Raw genomic sequence first — 17269 nt, forward strand, 5'->3', positions numbered from 1 at the left:
GACTTTAAACTGTGATATGCAGGAGATATATTTATACCTGTGTTTGCAAAGTGTCCAGTGTTGGTGTTCCCAACCACAAATATGACTTCTGATCTTAATGGCTTTCAGAGAATTGAAAATACCAGAAGAAACAGGGTCAGTAACCTGCAAGGCACATGTTCTCTCTTGTTCTCCAACTTTGGATTGGCATTGTTAATTCCCATAGGACTATCATATGAAACAGCTCTTGGACAATAATTAAAGTGCTCATCAATTGGATTTATATGTCTGTGCCTCTGAGCACAATGCTTTGTTCAGTAACTCTACTGCTTCAAGGTAAAAATGAACAAATTCCAGTTAGGAAGGAAATTAGCCCTCTTAAACATGTCTGAGTTGTTTGTTTTGTTTTCTTTTTTAACCCAGTGATTTCACATTAGGGTCTGCAGGTTTTTCAAGTCACTATAGCTACCTCTGAAAGATCAGCAGTTTATATAAATATATAGCCTCAGTTGTCACTGTTATAAACATCTGACACAGCTGTAATTATTTTCCACTTTTTTTTTTTCGTGTATGTGTGTGATGACAGTTTGGACCCTGAAAGGAAAAATAAAAAGGCGAATGTACGAATTGAATGAAAAAGCAGATACTCAGTAAGCTTATTTTTTCCTGAATTGCAGAACACCAAGCTGCATTTCAATAGGGAAAGAGGGAAAGGGTTTAAATGAGAGAACGAGCTCCCACAGCCACCTGCCTCAGACATTCCTGCTTTTTATGTGCATAGCACTTTTTTGCTTTACACCAGTAAGCTAAATAAACTCCCCTCCTCCCCCCCCCCCCAAAAAAAAATACAAAAAACCACCTTTCTGTGGTAAGTCAAAACAAAGCCATATGATTGGTTGGTTTCTACTACCTTTGTTATATGTCAAATAAGTTTAAACAAAGAATATATGGTGGATTTCATTTTACATGCCTAGACTACCAGTACCATATGGAAAAGGTATTGGTGGATAAGGCAACTGCAAACAACTACTCTTTTGTTTAACTACTTAATGTGTTTCTAATAATATTACCAGCATATTGTTTTTTTACAGCAGTGCAGAAACAGTTGAGTGAAAAAAAAAAAAAAAAGCAAAAGTAGTAGAGGATGGGGGTGAAAAGAAATGGAAAAGAATGGAAACAAAATTTGCTTTTCTGTACACAGATAGGCTCTGCCTGTCTGGAAGAAATCTGGAGTGTCTATTGCTAAAATAAGTCATGGTAACACTGTTCTCAGGACATAATTTTGAGGAACATGATCTATGGCTATAGACATGTAAGTGGTTCTGCTCTCAAAGTGCAGGTTGGCATGTATGAAATGCCATATTGAAGGGGACCTGACCTTGCCCAGAGACCCTTTAAAAATGGACCCAGCCTCAGTCAGATCCAGTAGCAGGGAGGGTGCAGTCAGAGCAGAGAGAAGATGCCCCTATGCTGCACAGGGAGCAGTGCATATTTTATTTCAATTAGAGTGGGGTGATGAATGCTTTTGCCTCTGCCCTAAGTCCTCAAATTTCTGATTCTTATTCTGCCTACATCTGCACCAGTTTCATGCCTTTCCTTTATATCAGCCCTAGCCAAATGCCAGGCTGTGATAATGAACATTCCTGTTCTGTACAGGACATACTAGTACAAACAATATGAGCAGAAAGGAATAATGGGGAAAGAGTGAAGAAGTTTGCTTCCTTGACAGCAGTAAGATCTCTTCCACTTGCTTCTGTGGGCATAGGATCTACCTGAAAATGAGCAAAATTTGTGCGTGGAAAATACTGCCCCAAACTCCTGAGCTATCTGTATGAATATTGTGAAAAAAGAAACGATATTCTTCAGAAATGTGAAATCTTCCCTGTCTGCTCCAATTTTTTGCTTATATTATTTTGATGGAACCAGGATTCATAAACTCTTTGGCAAATCTAGTTTTGTAGCAAAAAATATATTCCACTCCAGAAATATGTTCTCCACATGGAGCATCTCCCTGCAAGATCAGGAACTATGATTTCAGTTCTTTTATTCTCCTTGACATTGAAAATTCTGAAAGACCCTTTTTGCTGCCATGAATTTGCATAAGGTATTTATCTTGTCCTTTTCTTTTTGTGTGTCTAATTGTACGAAGTAATCAGTATGGAAGACACATCACCAGGTCTTATTGCGTGCATTATTAATGTGTTAATTTTTAAATAAGATACCAAATTAACTGTGAGTGGTTTTTATAAAGGGAAGCATGAGACTGTCATATCTTTTATCATTCCATATAAAAAATATATTTTAAATGGAGGTCATTCAAGTAAATAGTCAGTCAAACCTTCTGGAAAAAATAGGTCTACATTTTTGCAGTATTTTCTTGCTATTAACCATGTGCTTTTCATTTTTATTCCCTGGATTAAAAATTTCTCCATAAATGGGTATTTTATAATATGCTTAATTTCCTTTTATTAAATTGATAAATGCAGCAGCAGAGGACACATTTACAGTATGATGAGAATTTAAGGTTATTGCATTTTTTAATTTTTATATTGTTCACAGAAGTGATTTGTCATTGGTGGAATGACGTCCATGCCATCATTTCAAAGTATTTTTAGTCATTCTTTTGATAGGAAAGAGGTCACTTTCTGTAGACCAGGAAGACATCACTCTATTAAACTAATTTGCCTACATGCAAATTTTGTCATTTTTACCTCATTAACTATTTATCATAAAGTAAAAATATATATATATTCATGAAGGGGCAGCTAGCAGCCTGATGGAGCTGGAACTAATATTTTGCAACTCTAATGTTTTTTTGCATCCTTAATTAGATAGCATAAGGTTGATATGATTAGGTCAGGATGTAGTGTTTTTCATTAAAATACATTTTAGAAGCTGTATTCATAATCTGCCCTTGCAATTAAATAATGAGCCTATGAGTTTAATATTATTGACCCAATTATTATCCCATGGAAAAGCATACCTTTAATAAATTTGTGCCGTAGGACCTTCATTAGCAACAAAAAGAATTATATTTCTAGGTACATAGATTACATGGCCACAATCACATTTATGCAGTAGTTAGGAATGCACCAAAGAGAAAGCCACCAAAGCCCAGCACAGCACAGAAACAACACCTGACTATTTTGTAAGAAGTCATTTACAATGTATTTAACAAGGCAGGCTGCAAAGAGGTAAAAATGCTGCTTGCCAACGCAGGCAGAAACATTTGCAGAAACAGTGTTCTGTGCACCTTCTACTAGAGGGAAGCCTGAATCTCCACCCCTCAGCCTTACTAGATGGAGAGGCAGATGTGTATATTTATGGAGCTTTATGGAGATGGGCATATATTAACTGTATGTCAAATTCCAGAGTTGGGAATATTGGGACCAACTGCAGACAGCAATACATTAACTCACCATTGGTCAGTGGGAGATCAGGATTTCAGCCTGGCTTTTTTCTTTTTGGTAGATGTTCCAAAAGTGACAAAGTCTCTCTGTCCTCACCAAGCAACCAGTTTCCCGAACTAGGTTAAGTGAGTTCAGAGCAAGGTATCCAGTGAGGGTTTATTTTGCCCCATCAAGTAGGAGGACAATAATAAAAGAATAAGAAAAAGAAAGTATTTCTAGTTAAAAAATTTCTGACCAAGGATGGTTTTCTGAACTGGGTCTGTGGTGGCTGGATTTGTTGTTAGAGATGTATGATATCCAGTGCATCATTTTGCTCATGTTTAAAGTCTCTGAACTATTTATCACGTGAATTGCTATCGGAAGGCGTAAGAAGGAAAGAAATCTGTCCCTCAGTGATTTTTACTGGATTTAGCTCTTAATATACTGCCATTTCTTGCAGTAGGACTTTTTACATATGAATACTGCTGAGGAGAGAAGTTATACAAGCAGTTAAGCTGAAACAACAGCGTTAGTATATCAAGCATGGACCCCAAAGTCTTGCATGTAGAGAGGGTTTCTGAAAAAAATGCAAGCTCTATAGGCAAAAAGATAATGTGAAACCTACACTTGAAGTAAAGCCTGATGCACTGCAAAATTATTTTAATGAGACTAGAGCTAATTTTCTATTTCTAAAATGATATTATACTAAACCATAAAAAATTACTCTTCAGTAGTTTTTTGAAAGGAAAATATATTTGTAATTATCTTGAACACACAATATTACTTCAGGGCCTATTATCGACACAATTTTTGGTACCACTTTACACTAATTTGCATTTATTACTCTCAGGCCAACTATTAATGTTAATAAATAAGTCATTAATACTTGTTATTTAATTGCTATCTATTTATTCCTGTTCAATAATGCATTAATTACTTGTGAATAGTTGAGGGCAAAATTCTGCCCTTGCTAGTGGAATCAGGAATGGCAGAGATAAAACAGGTGTTGGACACGTTGGTGTTGCAGGAACCACTGAGCTGACAAGAGCAAGTGCTTTAACCCACTTAGTGCAAGGAGGTGACATTTTCGTTTTGTCTTAGAGGAAGCTTCATGAGTCTCCAGATACCTGGTGAATATACTGACAGGACAATTAATGTATTTTCTGATTGAAATATTGTATGTATTTTCTGATATGATTTTCTGATTGTTGAGTACTAATCCGAGTGTGATTGTTTGCCTCTTTTTGGAGAAAACTGATATTTAGGAATGAATAAGGAGACAAGGCCAAATGTTGGACAAGAATATCAGACAGTTCGACAGAATCAAATAGATATGATCGTCTTTACATTAGATATTTCTGATGTGGCAAAGTAAATTTTTCCCGTGGACACAAATAGAAATTTTGCTATTGCATTTCAGGAAATTTGATTTCCAAAAGACAGGTGAAAAATATCAGGGGTATGGGCTATTTTGGGTTAAAGTAATAATAATAATAATAATATAGAGAACTGAGAAGGAAAGAGTAATAGCCTGATTCAGAACTGTGGGATCCTGAAGGAAAGGTTAGCAAATCACAAGGTGATCACAAGAGAAAAGAATGGAAAGTTGTTCTGGAATTTGTGCAAAAGATACAACCATTCCAAGGAAGATTTGAAGAAACTGAGCCAGATGTTATTTAAGAGAAAGTGATGGGAGAACAGCTATACAATCATGTTACTTCTGGTTGCCCTAAAGAATTATATTAATTAGAGATGATATCACTGAGTTAGATATCACTGGACTGCAAATGGAAAAATGAAAACATGTTGATAAATCAAAAGAATAGAAAATATAAATTTTCTTTGAATTTTCTCACTCTTCTTACAAACTTTTTCTGACTACCTTATATATGTATGTTCTACTTCATATACTTGGTATTATCTACTTAAAACCACAAATGGCTCGGATCTCTCAACCTGTGGTGGAAGACATGGCATTATAATTGTGACTTGTGTTTTCATTTCCCAAAACTAGTTCTGGTGATCTTTGAGAATCCTAACAATTTGTGAGTTCTCTGTCAAGTTCTTAGCCTAACCCCTTAGCGTAAAACTTTCTGGAGCTTCTCACAGAAGGTCTCTACACAGTGTCTCCAGCATTTTAGATTTTACCAAGAATCAGAAACTAGTTTACTGTGCTGTAAGAGTAGCATAGGGGATTAGAAAGCAGCAGTAAAGCCAAATTTGAGCATATCCAGAAATACTAACAGTAATATAGAATTTACTTCTTTCAGCCAGTATGAATAAATCACTATGTTGATCTGGAATAATGCACAGTTGTTTTTAACCAGTAGCAGTAAACTACCCTGCTAGTCCAGGACAATTCAGCTCAGCATACTGAAGCAACAAGTTTAGGCAATAAGAAATAATCACCTTTCTGCTACAGAAATCGTAGGAGGGAAACCTTGACCCCTTTGCAGTCAACAGCAAAACTTTCAGTGACTTCATTAGGGCCAGATTTTCAGTCTGTCTGTGGTAAGCAAGGGAGAAGGGAGGAAATAGGGCCATGTCAAAATGAACTTCTATGTGAACTGTGTATATAAGGTCACATTCTCATCTGGGATAAATTATTGAAGGTAGAGTCTGTATTTTTTTGAAGATTAAATAGAAACTGAAAGTCATGAGATGAGCAGAGGGAAGGCTCAGCCCAGCAGTGGGATGTTAGAGAAAATAAAGCAGAATGTAAGGTCAGAAAAAAAGTATAGTGTTCCATGGTCTCTTTGAATTAAAATAAAATTAACTCTCTATGAAACTTTGAGGCCTTAAACTGCATAGGATCAAATTGGCTAGATGATTCTGAAACACTTCACTTACAGTTCTTTTAGAGTATTTAGTTCACAGAGAGTGGTGGGTGAAAAGGAGGAAGAGGGGAAATGCGAACAGTTGAAAGCATCTGAAATACCAAACTCTTATGACCATATCCAGGCATGTCATTGAACCACACAACAGTTGATTAGTAATTTGTCACAAAGTGTGCATGCGTGTCCTACAGAAAACAAGGAGATGCAGCCTAGAAAAAGTGATGGGTTCTTTTGCCTGGTTGGATAGGTCTGACAAGTGGAACTACTTAAACAGATATGCACACAAAAAGAAGCCTCGTCATAAATTGCAACAATGATAGAATGGATATAACTAACAACTAAATCAATGAAAGTGGTATTGGAAATTGAGGCAGTAAACACTGCACAGGCCTTTTTGAGGCCATGTTGCACCCCACCTTAAGGAAAAAAAAAAAAAGAAAAAAAAGATTAAGAATGGATGGAAGAACAAACAGGTATGCAAGGTACTTTGAATCTGAAGCTTCTATGACAAGTTAATAGAAAAAAAAGGTTAAAAGACAAACTCTTCAGAGGCAAGGCTACATATAACATTTATTTTTTGGTTGCCGTATGATATGTGATAACAATAATATAATTGACAATGAAATGATTTAGTCAAAGTCCATGGAATTTATTTAGGGAGGCTTGTAAACATGATCTTGTTCTTAGAAAACATGTATTTTATTTCCCTCTTCCATGAGAACTGATTTATTCATGTTGCCTTTGCTACCCTTATTATACACACAATCTAGTATTTCCAGAGTGAATAGTAACAAATCATTTTAATCCTATGATCAATACATGAATTATATAAAGGTGCTAGTACAGATGGACCAAATTAATTGTCTGCTGACATCCTTCTGATTACTTTACTGGCAGAAAGGTGTTAATTTCTGTAATACTTCAACAGATATCCAAACTGTTTTGTCAGAGAGGTTGGACAGTGATGGAGGAGGAGTACACTTAACTGTAATTTTTGTAGTAATTCATGGAAAGCTTCATTGACATGTCCTAATGGCACTTGATTGCCCTCAAGATGTTTTCACAACAGAACTCTGCAAGTGCCACATCAAGGTTTGCTCAGTCAAATAGTTTTTTCTTCTTGCATCTAGATAATTTGTGACCACAGGCAAACTTTTGAAAATCCAAGGTGGTTTGCAACAATCCATTGGAGTGGATCTGTCATCAGCTGGCTTGTACAGATCGGTGCACTAATGAAGAGCAAGCTCTTTTTTTTTTTTTTTTTTTTAAATCGTTTCTGTGTGCAAGCAATCTATTTCATTTCTCCTTAGTGGCAGGGCATGTTATACATCTCATCCCATATAATCTGATTTACATTATAATTTGATTCATACACATCCTTGCCACAGAGATTAATTAGCAGCAGGTTTGAAGTTTGCAAGTGAAAATATGATAATTAGTTTTCTTAAAATGTTAACATTTCAACACTTTGGATTCTCTCCACCTTTGTCTTCAATGAAGCTGTAGTAAACAAGCACCATTTCTCTTCTAAATCAGACTCTTGTGAGGTTTGAAATACAGACATTTTCATCAAGCTGGATAATTTCCATAGAAAATTTACTAGCTCATGAAATATTGCAGGAGTAATTCATACAATGACTCCCTTCTCCCCTTGGTACGATGAAGTATGATGTGAGCAGCTCTGAAAACCCCCAGGACCCGTCACTTACTTAACAACGGTGATTCCTATTCTTTGTAACAAAAATCAGCTGACTCTTCATTTTTTGCACAAAGCAGAATTAGCCAATAGGTCGCTTATACAGTTGTTGGGTAGTGTTATAAACAAGGTTGCATTAACACCCTTGACTCCCTGCACTCATTTATTCTGTTGGAGTGTATAATACAAGTAACTCACTGGTGCATACAACATTTCTGAGTCCAGTAACTTAGCAGGATTCTGAAAAGAATTAACCATTTACCAGAATAATGAGAACATTCAAAGTTACAATACTGAGTAAAAATGTTAACATGAACTATCAACTCTGGTGATTTAAAGACAATGTTAATTGCTAACAGATGGGACTTAGGAAGAAACTCACATTATGGAAAAGTTACTGTGTTTTTGTTAATTATAGGTGGGTGTAGCTGATTAAAAGATAATATTTGCTTAATTATTTGTGATTTATCCTCCTTAAGGTTGTATTGATTTATTTTTTCCAATGTTATGATTTAAAAAAATCTCTATCTTCTCTAATTACTGAGTCCATCTCACTTTCTTACATCTTTGAAATTATTCATCTTCTTAGCTTGGGAAGGATAGTGTAGATGTACACTGATCTAGTCAGGAAAGGGGTAATTCAAATGCTTCTGCCAATCTTCTGGTTAGATCTAAAAAATCACCATGTGGTTTTAAGCTTGCATATTCAATTGCATGAGGGGCGTGTGCCAATTATATATGTAATTGCAAGCATGTTTTGCCAATACGGTTCTGAATTTCTTCCTTAAGAGGAAATGGGTTTACTAGTGTATTGTCACACAAAACGCTGTTACCAGAGTGAATTACTTTAGATATAAGTGCATTAGAGAATACTTGAGTGTCAATGCTTGAGAATACTGAAGTGTCAATTATTTTCCGTACTAGTAATGACCTTTAAATGTCCTGGATCAAATAATATATTTTTTTCTTTAAATATAAAACTCCTTCATCAACAGCAGAGACTGCCAAAGACACCTGCAAATAGCAAAGCAAAATCTTCTTACCCACTGAATGGGGCAGGAGGGATATATCAAGCATTGAACAAGCCTCAGTTGTATATAAGAACATCTACAAGAGATTCTTGGGAAGGCCAAGGTCTTGCCACTCTGTATCTGTGTACACAGTGGGTTTATCAAAGATGAACACTTGTTTTCGAGTCCAAATTTGCCTGTCCTCTTTTCTATCTTAACCTGACCTCAAAAGCCAAAGTAAACATTGCACCTGAGTTTACAGGTAAAGTTTTGACTAAGCTGAGGATAAGCATGGGCAAAACACATATAGTCTATAGGACTCTGAATGCTTATACACACACACTCATCCTTCCTGGTGTAGATATGTCAAAGTCAGTGGCCTCAGAGTGGGCTACAAACCCCAGCTCTAGCACAAGATTTGAAATGGTCACCTTTTCAAGCAACATAGAAATGGGTGCTGAGTTAGGTTTTCTCTGCTCAGCCTGATAGCTCTGACCAGAGCTTATTTGTCCAGGGCTTATTTGCTAGAGCTTTCTGAAGGGGTCATAAATTTCACCCTGATGTATTTATCAGGACAGAAATTTATCATGCCTCCCATCTACTACTGTTTTTCTATCTTGGTGATTATCAGGACTTCTAAAGTAATAGCTGTTTCCTGGGTCTGTTTGAAATCTGGCACAAGTGTTTCTGAAGCCAGCCAGTGAGACTTTGTTGTTGCATGCAGTCTTGTTTTCTCCTGAGCCACAAAGGGGGAGAGGAAGCTATGCCCCAGGGAGGTAAGGTTGTAAGGAATTCCTGCCAACAACAAAAAAGAGAAGGAGGCAAATTGACTGTTTTATTAGGAACACAATCTGTAGTGTTTTTCATCTGGAGAGGGGATTGTTACATTCTGATGAATATAGGTATCGTATCACAAGAGTGCTAAAATGCCCCTGAGCGAGTATGTTCCTTCAGCTCCCCTTCAGCAGCTCCTGCTATCCCAACCATTGACCTGTGAAATTTGGTCACATCCTCTGGATTTTTCATGTATTTTGAAAGCTGTGCTTTTCATCTTGCAAATTATTACCCTAAACAGTTAAATGTGAGTTATATGTACAAGGATATGAGCATTAATATTAATAGAAAATCTGAAATGTCAGGTGGTCAGAATAGGATAATGATGTCATTCAGGTGACATATAAGTACAGAAGATTTTATGGACTTACTGTTTCAAACCTTACTGTGTTCTGTTCAATATAGAAAGGGCTTTTAATAACCAACATTTCTGAAACAAAATCCTGGACTTTTGATGGAGGTACCTTAAAGGTGGCTGTAGCGAGGTAGGGGTTGGTCTATTCTCCCACGTGCCCAGTGACAGGACAAGGGGGAATGTGCTAAAGTTGCACCAGGGGAGGTTTAGGTTGGATATTAGGAAGAGTTTCTTTACTGAAAGGGTTATTAGGCATTGGAATGGGCTGCCCAGGGAAGTGACTGAGTCACCATCCCTGGAGGTCGTTAAGAGACGTTTAGATGTTGAGCTTAGTGATATGGTTTAGTGGAGGACTTGTTAGTGTTAGGTCAGAGGTTGGACTAGGTGATCTTGGAGGTCTCTTCCAACCTAGATGATTCTGTGATTCTGTATAGAAAAATGATCAAGAGAAAAGAAGGACTGTATCTACGTTTGGCATGCTCTGAATCAAGACGAGGGCAAACATTGAGTCTAACACCTTAATCCTAATGAGCACTGTTGACACAATATACTGTTCACATGAATCCTAAAGTCTCCTCTCCTGCTGGCTTTGGGCATCTCTTGCTGTGCCTAACTTAAGGCTTTGGGATATCCTGAGGTGTTTGTTTCCCTCCACTGGCTGGGCACAGAGCCTTATTTGCACATCAAGCTCCCTGAGTATGGCTCTAAATGTGCATCGTTTATCCAGTGACATCAGCACACTGATGAAAAAATGCTAGTGCTGTGCTAAGGCACTGGGACCAAAAGTCTCCGAAATGAGAGAGGAAAAAGGAAAGGACAAATCTAGGCAGCACGTTGAGAAGCTGGGCTTCCACCCAGGCAACAGTGGTGGCAGCAGCCACCATTAGGCCTTCTGGGGCATTTGTCTGGCCAGAGTAGCCATGAAGGGTTATTTAAAAGTAGGAAAATTGCTGTTAGCCAGTTAAAACATTTCAGAGGGTTCTGTTGCTCCGTCAGATGAATGGCCATTGAAATCGGCATGTTGGCCATGACATGAGTAATTCTTTGACAGATCAGTCTTCTTGCATAGAAAATTATCCCATCAGAAACACTCCAAGTAGCACTAGCCTGCAGGCTTGAAGCTTGAGCTCTGTCATGGCATAAAAACCTTCTTAGCTTTGTTTTCTTTTCAGCTGAGATCACCTACTTAGGACTTGTAATTTAGACTTTTACCAGATAACCCCCCCTTTTGTATTAATGGGTCTTGCCTGAAAGAGCAAGCCTACCAACTGGATCCTTACTTCACTATTTCACAAAGAAGGATGCTTATTTTAGCTTTACTGAACACATTTGGGCTTTCAGTTTCCATTTACAAGTGGGAAATAGCACAGTAAAGATAGAAAGCTTGTTTCTTTCAATGCCAAAACTGTTGGAAAAAAAAAACCAACAACATACTTGATAACATCTTGTTAAGCTTTTTTAGGATTGCTCTACTCTTTCTCTTGATTTGTTCCTCTTTGCTGAAGTCTGATGGGCTTTGAATAAACTAAAGGCTTGTGAACCTGGGAGCCTTAGCCCTCCTGCTGTTAAGGAAAGGTTTATAGACTAGTTCCTTTCATTATCACTTTTTAAGTGGCATTGTTTGAAGCAGTGTGTAGTGCAGTTTGAATAACAACTTGGAGTATATTACTAGATTTGTTATTTGAGAATGAGTGACTTTTCAAGTGGCTTTTGGGGTGACTCATAGAATTGATAGTAGTTGAGACAGATGGGATTTTTTTTTCTTGACAAAAAGTTACCCCACCTCACACTGAAGTCTGGGCAATGTCCACTATGTGTATGCAGACTTTCAGGGAAACACACAGTGAGCGCCTTCGGCTGTGTAGATAGATGTGACAGTGATGTAACCTATGGAGGGCCCTGCACAATTCATCAGGTTCTTCCACAGAATGAGAGAGATGGAACCCCCCTGAGATACCCCAGCTGCGGCCTGGAGTGCGCAGCAGACCTTGGTGGTTCTCTCTTGCTTTCAAACAGCAGCACCATGTTTGGAGCAGTGTGGTCACATACAGAGCTTGAAGGCCTTCCTCTATGGGGTCATTTTATGCTGCTCACTGTCAGCAGTGTCCCCTGTTTCAAAATGTCTCTGTGGTGTTCTCAAAGCCCCACTGCTTGTCTCATTGACAAAGATCTTTTGAAATGGAAGGAGGTCCAGTGTGACTGGCTTCAAAAGTGGTTTCTTCCAAAGCAAATTTTATGCCAGTTCCTGTAGAATCTGTGCATTTTCTTGGCTTAGGTCTCTTTTCTCAGTACCGTGTTTTCCTTGCACTTGCTTAGCCATTTCTGCCATCTCTTGCAGATGTCTATCAGGCAAACAGCTAGGAACCAAGATAGCCTTTTTTTTCTGTGCCTTAACAGATGTGTCATGATCTCCATGCATGGTGGTGCCAGATCAGTATGGATGTGCTGAGGAGGGCAAGGTTAGGGTGTCGTTTGAGTAGCATACATCAAAGAAAATAAATGTGCTAATTGCTGAAGCACCTTCTCTGTCACAGGTGTAGAGTTAGTCCTCATCAAAAAAAGCACTGTTAGCATTTGTGAGTGGTTTTCACTGATCAGGTCTGGGAATCTAAGAGGAAAAAGCAGAAATCCAAAAGAAGATAGGAGGGTGGAGGCCGAGGCAGCTTTAACAAGCACTGCCAAAAAGACATGGATCTGGGACTGTTGCTAGGAAGAGGCTTTAAACTGGCCCCTAACTAAGAGTGAAGCAATGCATTACACAGCGTGGGGAAAGCAGACCTTCTAGAAGTCTATCAGAAAGCTTGATAGCAGGTTAAAATGGCCACTTCTTGTCATGGAGGCCCTTAGCTGTGTTGAGGCAGAAGCCATGGTGCTGAGGCTCTGCACAGGGTTTGCTTCATGGCTAGGGGAGCCCTGTGCCACGGAGGCTCTTGCAAAGTTGCTCGAGGCATACAGTTGAATGTTGCACAATGTGACTAAAAGCAAAGGAGGCCCAGGAATAGCAAAGTATTCAAAATATTTTCTTGTTCAGTTTTTACAAGTAGAAGTATAAACACATGTGTGTGAGTGAGAATGAAATGACAGCACATTATGACTGTTTTGGAGTCTTTACCCTCAATTTCCTCTTGCCACATTCACACTCAGAAATGCATGCATGTGGAGCAGGATTCTTGTTACTCATGTATACATCCAGCCTGAGGGGCAATAATCAGTCTTTAAATATTACAGGAGTAGTTTTTACATTGATTGGAGTGTCTCATTGGTGCTAATCTATTTGTATGTGGTGTTAAATACCTTGAAATCAACCCTTCATAAAGTTTCCAAATGTATATTTGTTATGAAAACTAAACACAAACAGGCTTTTTGGGGGGCAGAGAAGGGAGAGGAAACAACAGCAGCAATGACAAACAACAAACAAAAAGCCTCAAAACCAAATGACAATAACAATGACATCATTGCATAAATGTAACATCTTATGTAGCGTTCAAATGCTGGGGCACTGGAGAGGGTAAGCAATTAGATGTAAGTTATAAGTTACTTTTTATTTATTTATTTATTTATTTACTTTATTTTGTTTTTTACTATAAATGCCTGTAAGTTTTTATTTCATTGTCCAAGATGAATGCAAAACACCATGAAAATAAATGAGACAAATTTACCAAAAAAACCACACACAAACAAACAAACACCACCAAAGCCTCTTTGCTTTTGCACTGGTGATGGTGCAAGTAATTATGTTTGTTTTAAATGTTTGGGGTCCGACTTTCATTAATGCTATTCTGGCATCTGGAAAAAGCAAGGGTATAATGGTGTGCCAGATTTGTGTAAAAAGGACACAGTGAAATGAATTTGTGATTTTTAAACCTGACAGTACTCTTTAAGCTACCCATACACAGACACTGCTTGGTCTGCAGTATATTGCTTCATTTCTGACCACTAAGGGTTACTATTGTCATTTGTTGAATGTGTAATAGGCTTTAGAGATGGATTAAGCTAAATGTTTTGGCTTTACAAGTTGTTGTTTTTTTCTTTTTCTTTATTATCGTGGAACAAGCCTTTCTTTTCTGCTTGCACAAAGAAGGTTGTACAGTTTAAATAAAACCTAATGGAAACTCTTGAATGAGGCAAAGACACTGCAGTTCAAATACATTCATTCTGTTTTCATGGGATGTGGCTGTGTGACTGGAGTTTGTTATTCCTTTTTTTTTTTTTTTTTGGTTGAAGTGTAGCCAAAGATTCTGACTTAAAAGCTTAGGATTCAAATTACCAGTCCTGGCTTTTTTGAGAATCATTATCGCTGCAATTGGGCAAGGAGACGTGTTGTGGAACAAACAAATCAACACAAATAAATAGAGAGCTTACAGTAATTTTTCACGTTTTCAACCTCATGACATTTTGTTTTTCATATCTGTATTAAGCAAGTGGAGTTGAAAGTTACCATAGGTCATAGGCTTTTGCTTATTTCCTGAAAGACTCTAATACTGTATTTCCTTCTTTTTCATAGGGGAATAAAAGTTGTTTCAGACACTCGGTGTACAACCAACCATTTTCATAAACTCTCTAAATTCAGAGTAATAACAATTCATCCAACTAATATATGTCTTAAATGGATTACTAAAGCATGTTTACCTTCAAGCTAATCCTATTCTAATGTAGTTCTTTCAACTGGAAGAAACTGGGTTGAATTTTGCTCATTTCAAAACTTCACTATGGTTGGAGAGAGAAAGAGGAAGAGAGGAGGGAAGAAGAGAGGGAAGGAAGGGACACTTCTTGTTTCTAAAGATCGTGCGTGCATTTGTAACTTGACTATGCCAGGAAACTGAACCTGTTGTTTCAAGAGTTCCTGCTACCTTACAATCACCCACGTACCTTTATTGATGCTCTCAGTGCAAGGTTATCAGGAGAGGCACAAGGCAGATAATTTTTTTTTCTTTTTTTGTGGCTGGAGTAGCACAGTGCTGTAACCTGTGCCTGGCACATGGTTGTTCAGATCAGACATGATTCTATGTCTGTGCTGTTACCTCTGGAAGGCATTTTCATCTCACACACAATCCAGGGAGTTGTTGCTTTTCAACTGAAACAATCATAGAAAATACAAACCAGAACCATATTGCTGCACCATATTATTCAAATGAGAGGTCAAATTACCCCCACTGATGTAAACAGGGTTGCCAAGGTCTAAATGAAGACACAACTTGGCCAAAGGTCTGTTTCTAATGTGAGGTTTGAGGGCTGGTAGGTCTTGCATCTAATATCAAACAGCTGCAAGGCAGTACCAGCTCCATTGGAAAGTACATGCACATTCCAAAAAAAAAACCCTTCCCAAACAAAAGCATAAAACCCAACAACCTCATATTTTAATGTATTATTTAAACCTTACCAGCAAAAAACTGAAAGTATAATTGCTCATTGTTGCCTGCTATTTTAGCCCGAGTTCCCTTTATATGATTATTTAGGTGCATTAGAGCATGCTAAGATATCTCATTTTAACGGCCATGTTGCTTCTACCCCTCACTGCTCCCACTCACACAACCTGACCCCTCAAGGGCCTTGACAAAACTGAAAACTCAATTTTTATATCATTTGCACCTCTGTAGATCTGTGGCAGTTTCTCTTCATTTGTATTTGCTAACAAAAAGCAATCCCAAGATGTACATTTGGTGTACTGTTAGCATGAGCAAAAAGACAGCTCGTTTATTAGTTTCATTTTGCAGTGCAGCTTTTGGTGTCCTAGAATTACGTGAGCAGTCACTTTTACAACTATAGTCACTTGGGAACTCAACTGCAGACATAAATATGAATACATTGCTCAGAAGTTGTTAATGGCTAGCAAAGTATTCTTTTTTTTTTCTTTTTTTTTTTTTTCTGAATTACTGCCAAGTTTCAAACCTGCATGTGTCATCTTATCATGCACTATACACTATACAGTGCATGATGGTCATTTAAGGCCAATCTGCCCTATGGGTATTTTAAATTGCAAATGTAACTTTTTGGAAATTCTATTGTAATTTTTATTATTATCAGGCTTGGTTTCTAAGTCAATGTAGTTGATTAAGATGTACCAAAACATACCAGTTCAATAGCTTTTTCCTTATTCTTTGCCACTTCTCAGTCCCCTACCTGAACAAGAAAGAGAGATCAAGTCATTTGATAGGTAGCTGAGCATCTAATGCTGTCCAAACTCTCCACAAAATCTGTAGTAAATGTGTGGTATGCCCTTTTTCTTTTTTTCTTTTTTTTTTTCCATATGTAACCAGTACAGAAGTTGTACTTAACACAGTTTGCAAGTTAGCCATGAAAGAAACATCATTTTTTTTTACTTACCAGGTATTGGCCATAATAAGCTTGAAGCATATAAATACTAATCTCAAAACACAGTTTTATGAATCTTCTGCTGTATAGCTATAGTTTTGCAGTTCAGTTCTTGTCCACTTGCTATATGAAGTTGCTCTTAGATTGAGTGTCTTATATGGCATTTTTTGAGGTGTCAGCCCATTGCAAGCCTTCCCACCTGCTTGAAAACAACTGACTGTGCTGTGCTATAATGATGCTCAGTGCTTCTTTTTTTTCCTTTTTTTTTTTTTTTCCCAGCCAAAATAATGAATCTATCAGCAGCCACTCTCCAAATTCCCAAATCACCAATAGAAATGTAAAGACATGAGGCAGCTTGGTGTGCCAGAACTTAATCAAATTTCTTCTCCCTAGTACACTGTATGTTTGGGGACTTTCGGAAACATTTTTCTAATGTCACCTGTCTGAGAAATAGAAACAAGATCTTGGTATGCAGGTGAAAGCTTTGAACGTAACTTTCAGAGATAATTCTATCTATTTGTAGGTAGATAAGTGGATCAGAAGAGAGTCGTATATTACATGCAGACTATATTTGTGAGGTACAAACGAGCTGTGAAGAAAACACGAGAATAGGAAGGTTGATTTTTTAGAAAAAAGTACTGTAATATCTCAAAGCATAGAAGATTAAAGTAGTTTTTCCAGCCATTCTATTTGTATAAATTATTGTGCATATAAATCCAGTTGCACTGGAAGTTAGAGAGACCATTTATTTCACAAATACTCGTGCTATCCCAGGAAATGAAAACAGGATTGTGGAAATGATTATTAAACATCACACTTCAGGTTTCAAGATAGCTCCAGTTCCTAGGGACCAACCA

The 17269-nt window shown here is 37.6% G+C and overlaps 1 protein-coding gene across 11 annotated transcripts in view; it reads left to right on the top strand.

Annotated features, from left to right (window-relative positions):
* LOC106034898 (uncharacterized) overlaps positions 1-17269 on the top strand; it is a 200365-nt gene that overhangs the window by 156025 nt on the left and 27071 nt on the right. The gene's annotated exons all lie outside the window — the stretch shown is intronic.

Source organism: Anser cygnoides, chromosome 2 (genome assembly GCF_040182565.1).
Source record: "Anser cygnoides isolate HZ-2024a breed goose chromosome 2, Taihu_goose_T2T_genome, whole genome shotgun sequence".
Taxonomy (NCBI): Eukaryota; Metazoa; Chordata; class Aves; order Anseriformes; family Anatidae; genus Anser; species Anser cygnoides.